This window comes from Buteo buteo, chromosome 11 (genome assembly GCF_964188355.1).
Source record: "Buteo buteo chromosome 11, bButBut1.hap1.1, whole genome shotgun sequence".
NCBI classification, from domain to species: domain Eukaryota; kingdom Metazoa; phylum Chordata; class Aves; order Accipitriformes; family Accipitridae; genus Buteo; species Buteo buteo.
In genome coordinates, this window is record NC_134181.1 from 40,389,904 (window position 1) to 40,398,635 (window position 8,732).

The following is an 8,732-nucleotide window of genomic DNA, read 5'->3' on the forward strand; positions in this document are numbered from 1 at the left end:
AACTTCACAGAATGGAGAGTTGCCAGATTGGTGTATCATCCCTCCGGGGTCTGCTGCCCATGTAACAGATAGCAAATTCAAAATAACAGACTTTGTAAGAGTGCAGGTCAGCTTCAGCTGGCAGTAAAAGAGATTTGGTTTTTTTACAATGTGGTTGCATATTGCTGTATGAGAACAATTCACAATGAAATAAAACTGGTTATGGGTAATTTCCATTTTAAGTTCATATTTACACATAAGAGTGTTCAAGAGAAAAGAACTGACAAATAATAGCTAAGACATACTGTTGAATTATGGGTATTGGTTTCTGTTGTTTAATTACCTGCAGACTGCACTATCCTGCTGGAAAGGCAACTGCAGAACTTCCTATACTACAGTTCAGCTTGCTTTCATTTGGCAAATGTCTTTCTTTAGGATTAAAACATAAATTATTTTCCATCATTTATACTGCTCAAAAAAGTAATGCATCTTTTCTTCCCAGCTGGGGAAGCATGACTTTGAAAACTTTTTTATTTGTCTGTTTTACTGCTAGCGTTAAGAACTCCTCTGTACAGCAGTATGCAAAGATCCCTGAATATTACACAGGTAGTGTCATCTGCTCTTGGAGAGGCAGCAAACCCAGACTTTTGCAAAAACTACATACCATCTCTTCCTGTACTGTTTGCTTTCCAAGGAGTCCAAAGCTCTTCACAGAAACTATAATGAGGCAAGTCTTGGGGTAACACTGTCCTGTAATCACTGTTCCTCTTTCACACAGGGATGAAAAGAAGCCAAGGCAGTAACTAGCCAACAGTCCCCAATGCCAGGTCATGCACAAATCTCATGCTGAAGTTCTGACCTACAGTCTTAACCCTTAGATCTTCAATTTCTCCTCAATAGCCACGTCGCAAGAGGAAAACAAAAGAGATTGTGTTAGTATCTTTGTGTAATGACTGCACTTCGGTTTTTTGAGACAGACTCCTAAGTATCAAGGAAGGAGATGTTATAACACAGCTGAAGTCACAGATGTGTAAGAGTGATGGTATTAAAAGAGCTGAATAGAACATGAGCAAGAGAGAAGGTTGCAGCTCCAAAGAGCTTGAGATCAATACATAAGACACATGGAAAACATGAAAGTGATTAGTCTTAAATACCAGAAAGGAGAAGGGGAGAGAATGAATCCATATTACAGTAATTTTACTGGTCAGTTTTTAAATCGTGAGATAAATTGTACTTGTAATTTAAAAAAGAAAAAGTATTTCTTTATTCCTGCTGGGAGGACCTAGTTCACACTAGCTGTAAATGTGTTAGGACAGAAAAATCAAAGTGTTTAACTGCTGCGAGGCACTCTCATCATATCACAATGCCTTTTGAAGCGGTAATTCAATGATTGATCAGAGGAGATCTAATTAACTAACTACATTATATGAAAAAAACCAACCATGGAGAAAGTTGTGATACTCTGGGTATCACATTCATCAGAATCTTTGCTCTGCTGCATGGGTGTGGGTGTTCTATGGAAAAGCCAAACGTTCATTCAATATATGACCTAAAAATAAACCTTAAGATTAAAAGTTTCCTTTGTCTTTCTGTCTTGCCTTTCCCATATTATTGCTTTGCATACTTCTAGACATTTTAGTAAGTGCATAGACCATATTTGTCACTAACATATTCAGCATTCAGTTAAGTGCTTAAACCTAATATTCACCCACACATGATCTATATGGGAGTGAAATTCAGATATGAACATTACCTTGATAAAGTAACTTCTATTCTGGTTTCCCATTTTTAAATTTTGCTTTATAGCATTCCATGCCTGCAGAGGCTAGGCAAGCTCAGTCTCATCGGAAATGTCATTTATGAACATTTAATTCAGCCTCAGTCTGAGTTCACAGTCAACTTCTCCCATGGGGTGTGTGAAAGCAGCATGACCTGCAATGTGACAAACAACAGATGTGACAAACATGAAGCCAAATGTTATTCATTGGGATTGATGAATACTTTGGCATGCTGTTGTAAAAGGATATAGAGATCATGTGCATATTTTGCTTATTTGACGGCCTTTCATCTTAGATGCAGAGACTATGATAAAACTCTACAGCAATTCAGGCTCTCCAGCAGAGCTTGGTTTGGCTGATTGCCCTTTCTTACCTGTTGTGCTTTGGACTGTGATTCTCCTCTCTCTTGGAGATCAGGTTGTTTTATAAAGCTTCCAGACCTTTGCCTGACAAGATCGTTTAAACCACATGAAAACAGCCTTGTCGGGCAGGAAGAGAAGAGTCATCAAAAGTCTTCTTACGTTCATTATTTCAGTGCTGTGGGCTAGCTTGCATTATCTCCCCACATATTTGGGTATCTGGCTTCTTTCAGAAACGCTTTACTATTAAAAGAACACCTTAGTTTAAATGAATATAATTTTTGCCTATTTTAATCATCCTCTTTTAGGTTAGTGTCTGATGTAGCCTTATGTGAAGAATTTAATTTTTATATTTTCCCTCACTGTTTTGATTCAAAGACATTGCATAGATAGATGAATACTGCTTCCCTAAATTTATGTTTAAGTGAAGAAATTTCAGCAAAGGCCAAAAGGGAGCGAAGTAACTACCTTCTAAAGCATTATTGAATATCCTCCCAAAAGAGGCTATATGGCTTTCCCATGCCACACAGTCTGGCCCAGAGCTAGTAATCCTTGCTACTCCCTGGGTCAGTTTTGTGCTGTTCGGTGTCAGTGACAGGTAAGATACATGCTGTGTCAGTTTTACTCCATTTTTAAAGCCAAAGGAATAACTTATATACAAATAACTGAAATATTTATGGGTTTACCCTTCACATGTTTTTGTTTGTTTAGTGTTTCAGAAGTTACACTGTGGGAAGAAGAAAATGCTTCCACATGAAATGATATGTCTGCAGAGCTCATGAAATATTGTCTTACTCCTCAAAGCACACCAAAATCCCTCTCCTGTGCAGAAGCCTCCCTAGGAACTTGCTGTGGACATGAACGGTAAGTGTGGGCTACTGTGATTTTTATTGTGTCTGCACATGTGTCACCCTTGGTTGCTTTCCTTTTTCTCCTGATGACTTACTAGCTCAGTAAGGTGTAGCATAACTAACCTGAAGTGCTATAGCCGTCAGAAATTGGAAAATCATTCAGCAGCACAGTCGGTAGTTAGCCTAAGAGCCTCCCCCCAGCTGATAGGGGAAAAGGCTTGTGGGTGAAGGAAGTTATTTATGGGAATCATTTGCTCAATCATTTGCTCATAGAATTAGGTCTTACAGTTGGAAAGAGAATCTGTAATAAAGGAATCTACATCTTTGGAAAAGTGCCTCGCTCTGAGCTTCCAATAATGCTTTGTTTAAAAAGTTGGACTTTTCTTTGTATTTATAGAAAATTAAACCTGGAGTTCCCCAGTGCTAGCATATGCTCTGGAAATGATCTTCCAGCCTTTTGTGTCTAGTATTTTAGCAAGCTTCTATTTAACTTTGTCTGGCTTTCTGCTACCATTAATTGTATCTATGAGTTGTTAGTCTGTTAAACTCTTCCTATATCTCAGTTCTTTGGAGAATAAGAGTAATTTGAAATAGTTGGAGAGTGCTGGCTAGGCAAGGGATTGTGTTTATAAAACAGAAACATTATGTTCCTCTTTATTTACAATAATTGTAAATGGAAAATGCATCTATTGTTTGTGTTTCTCTGAAATCACGTATCACTGTTTCAGACACCTGAAGACCCATTATCACCTTCATAATTTTTATATTGCTTTGTCAATGAGAGAAAATGTCCTTTATTGGCCTATCTCAGAAATACCATCTCATCAATTGAGAACCAGTTTAGAATTCTTTTAATTCAGCAGATCATTAGAATATATATGGCACTTCCAGGGAAAATCAAACTACGTGGAAACAATAAAGACTGGCAGTTATGTCTGATCAACAGTAACAGTCCAGCATCTAGGGAAAAAAATGATGATGTGTTTTTCTTCTGAAGCCTATCAACATTTAACAAAACTGGTTTTTGTATTTTTAGCCCATTACAAAAATAGCAATACTTGGGATTCTTTTTTTTTTGGGGGGGGGGGGGGAATGGGACAGGGGATGGATGGATGACACGGGGAGGGTGAAAAGACAGACAGCTGCAAGGACTTGCAGGAAATTCTGATTCTTTATTTTGTTTGACCTGATTTAACAAGCTTCCTCTGTTGAAATATCATAGTCTATGTTGGGAATTATGTCAGGAAGCACAGTATGTGCAGTGTGGGTGAGTGAGCTTGCATAAACTGTCAATGAAGATCAATTATAGGAATTATTGAATTACACATTAGATAAGAAGCAGATGACTTCTTTTTGCATGCAAGTGTGGTGTTAACTATTTTTGTCTAAATTAATATATAGCCATATAGGCAGTGAAAATCTGTCACTAAGCGTCATAAGCTGCCTAGGCTTATCGATTATTTTTTTTCTTTATGATTGAAGTCCTGCAGTCTTGTGGTTTTGGCATGAAGCACTGTACAGATAAAGCAAGAGAGCATCAGTCTACTAACAGTGTACAATTTATATGCAGCTTGGGCAGAAATGGCCCCTTACAAAATACTTGAGAGGGATGAAAAGAAAAATGTTATTTAGCAGTTGCCATTTTCTGATGTGTTGGTACTCCCGATTCATGCTGTGGGAGTTGTGTGTCCTGCTCATACCACAGCTGGGCAGTTGACGACAGAGTGATGCGACAGGCTTGTTCCTGTACCTTCATAGTTTATAAATACCTTGTATCAGCCTGTTTATTGGATCTTTTTGAATGTTGAGACGGCATTTTTGCCCCAAGAAGCTACATATAAGGTGGGAAGACTGGTTCCAGAATAGCCATCCTTTAGCAGACTGTACACAGCTGTTGAACACCACTGCCAGCATTGCCTGTCTGTGCCTCTGGATCAGTTTGGTGCTGAAGAATCCCAGCTTGGCAAAACAGAAAAACAGTAGGATTTGAAGAGCCCTTTTCAAGAGAGAAACAGCTGTTCTTATTCACAGGAACTAAATAATATATCATCTTTTGATGCTGGGGTACTGAAAGGCATCAGAGCGAAACCCAGGAGAATATAAAGAGGACAAAGGTGCAACAAACTATGCAGCCTGTGTGCAAATACTATTTTATTCCAGCATCCTGTATTCTAAAATGCAAAATCTTTATTTCCTAATATCTGGTCATGGTGGATTGAGTTGATGCAGAACTCAGACTCCTCCGCTGCTTTTACCGCTGTCTTCTGGAGGACTTTAAGTGGTAGCTGGTGTTCTGCTTTAGCAAGGTTATTAGCAAATAACAATTACTTAGCATAGATTGTTTGTTTGTTTGTTTTTGTCACTTTGAGGTCAGCTATTAGGCTTTTTCTGATTATTGTTTGATATGAAAAGCTGACTTTCTGCTTCATGTTTAAAAGGTTTATGAATTGTACTATGCACTATGCCCCAACAAGTCTGCACCTCTCCCTTTGTTTCCAAGAAAGCAATTGCTATGAGCTGTTTAGATCCACTGACACAATTCATAAATGCTGCATCTGATCCATTTCAAAATTTCAGAGAATCAATGCAAAAGACTCACTGCTCTGAGGAAAACTGGATAGCTGAGTGATAGAAAGAGCAGACAGTAGAAAATATTTTACCTTACTACTTATGTAATTCATTCAATTATAGAGGAATTTGCAACAGTAGCATAAAATCGCCTTTTATTAAAAAGCCATTTTTTAAACTTTAAGTTCATCTGCAGTACTTACAAAACACAGGAAAATAAGAAAAGTAGCCTTAACCCCTTTTTTGCAGGAAATGTTTATTCCACAGAAACTCTTTTGCATGGAGTTTCCGTTCCTCTTTCAAGACTTGTATTTTAGTATCCAGCCTTTAGCTAAAAATGGCTAAATACAATTCCTTGGCAGACCATGAACATTGCATCATTGCAACAACCTCCCACCATGCTTTTTTTTTTGTTTGAGGAAGAATATACTGGTTTTGTAGCCTTTTCCTTTCAGGTAGGAAAGGAAATTTAAAAGTGTAAGAAAACAATGTGAGCCCCACCAATCACCATCAGGAATGGTGAACAGCGCTCCAGAAAGAGCGATTTGACCATGTAGGGACCTCCAGAGCAGCCAGAAATTGTCATTCAATTCCTATATGAGCATTAAGTTACTTCACTGTTTGTCAGTGTTATCTCTTAATCACTTATCCATCACAATTCTTAACATGGAAAGGCTGTTTAAAAATCAGAATCCCACAATAGTCACTGTAAAATATTTCTTGGCCTCCAAGCAAACAGTATAGAACTAATTCTAGAAGAATTAAATAAAGTAACATGTAGGCTGCCATTGCTGAGTTCTTCAAGACAGGAATGAACACACCCACTCAGAGCAAGAACATCTTAAATCTGTAAAGTACCAAAATCGTGATTCCAAATTAAAAAATAGACAGGCAATCATATCTAAATTACTTTTAGTCTTACCTGGAAGAGTCCTTCTACATTAAAGCTGTCATTGCTTCATCTGATTCTTTTATTTATACTCTGAACAAAGTGCTACTATTGTTCTTTTCTCCCCTATTCATTCTTGCCACCATGCCTATAAGGCTGCAGTGCACAGATTATTGTTTACTGGAACTTTTGGAATAAATCTTCAAAAGAAAAAAGACAGAATTTATTTCAAGTTCAGTCATACGAAGAAGCCAAGTCTACCTCTGTATCTTAATTCACCAGAGTTAGTAAAAAGTTGTTTTTTTTTTTAAGGAGAGCTTACATAATTTTAACAGACATATTTTGTTTAATCTATTTTAATACTTAATTTTGATGCTTCAGTCTGACAGTATTTGTTTTACTAAACTGTAGGTAAGAGCAAATGGTTTTATTTTGCTTTTAGATAACAAATCATGGAACTCTGTAGTACGTTGTAGCTACATCTGTCAGCCAACACTGGGCTGCAGGAAAGCACCTTATACCTCCCAATGACTTCTACAGCAGAGATGACTGGAGCAATTGCCTCAGTGTGTGGATTTGATATGAGCAGGCTCTTCCCAAGTGAATTGTAATTTGCAACTGGCATTGAACTGACCTATTAAAAAAACCCCAAAACACAAACTAACAAACGTCCCTGTTTCAAAAAGGGGGATGTTTTCCACTCCAGTGGAAAACTGATTTAGTGATGCTTCTCTCCCCAGATGGCTGCCTGCCATTTTGTTACATAGTGTAGTTTCAACATCAATCTAACCTTATTTATTCCAGAAAACTCCAAACAATAACTAGACCTGTTGTCCCCAAAATCACAATGGTATAGCGACATACGAGTATCTTTCAACGCCATCTAGCTAACTCCTAAATTAATTCACATTCTTACACCTTTCTGGAAGTCAGCCAAAGACATTTATGGGTATGCATGGCTCTGCTACTCATCAATATTGGATAGGGAGATGTCTGTCTGGCACATCTCTGTTTCTGGCAGATCTCAGGGACAGAGATCAACTAAGAGCCTACTACTTATATTAAGACAGAATGAATCTTTTTGGGCACTTTCCCTTGATGATGGTCAGATTTCCAGTTTCCGAATATAGTGCAGGGACAGGATTGAGTCAGACATTCTTTGACCACAAATCAGGATACACAATGTTCTGCAGCACACAGGAGGGTGAGGAATGCCAAGTTTCTAAATGAAATTCCAACACATGGCAATGAAGCACCAATGACCATTCCACAAGCAAGCAAATTATTGTTGTAGTAAACCAAAGGGTGTCTTTCCTGTGGATTTGTTGATTTAAGGCAAGGAAAAAAGTACTCCTGTGAACATCTAGAATTCATTCGTCCTAAGACCAATATAAGATTAAATTCTAATAGTAAGTTTTAATTGTGCTCTCAAAAGAATTTGGTATCTTCAGTATAAAGTCATGTCAGTTCATATCTTCTTTTCGAATCTAGGTAAAATATAATTTGATATGGCCACCTTTTACATGATTACCATATCTAAATTCCAGATTAACTGAGCATTTTGTTATATGCAATTTCCAGATGATAAATTGCACCTGTCCTATTCTAGGTTTTATCTTCTAAAACAGAGTTCAACATTGCCTTCCTTTCCACAACAATAAAAACATGCAAGTAGTTCTTTAGCTACATTCTAAACAAAACAATACGTTTGTTATAGTTGCTCAGATACTTTGTCAGTTTTGCTTTAATTAAACCCCTGTCACTTGTTGCTCTGCAACATATAATTCCCATTAAGTCATGACAAATTTAGTTTTCAGCTGCTTTAGGAGATGTTAATGTGAACACATCAATATTCATGTGTCTTGACAGATCGTGAGGTTTAATAAATTGCTTTCTATAAAACAATTTTTTTGGAATCAAGGGTGTTCCTGTGATAGCACAAAGGAAGCCTGCAGCTGAGATATATAAAAGATCATTCACTTTTCACTGCATTAGTGAAAATTAAAAGTTAGTGAATTATTTCTCCAGAAAGTAATGAGGTATTTGTTTTAGGATAAATATAAAAAAAATTAATGTGGAAGACAATTTGGATTAAAAAAAGCTTCACTTTCATGTGGTTAAATGCTCAGTTCGCACATAAAAATAGTGACCCAATTCAGTTACCATTTCGTTTTGGTCACACCAGAAATTTAGCATGATTATGTTTTGGCTTACAGAGAAATTCAACATATGGCTGTATGTTAGGAGAGTTTGGTAAGAAAACATGGGTAGTCACTGAACGGTATGTGCTGGAAGGAGGAATCCTCAG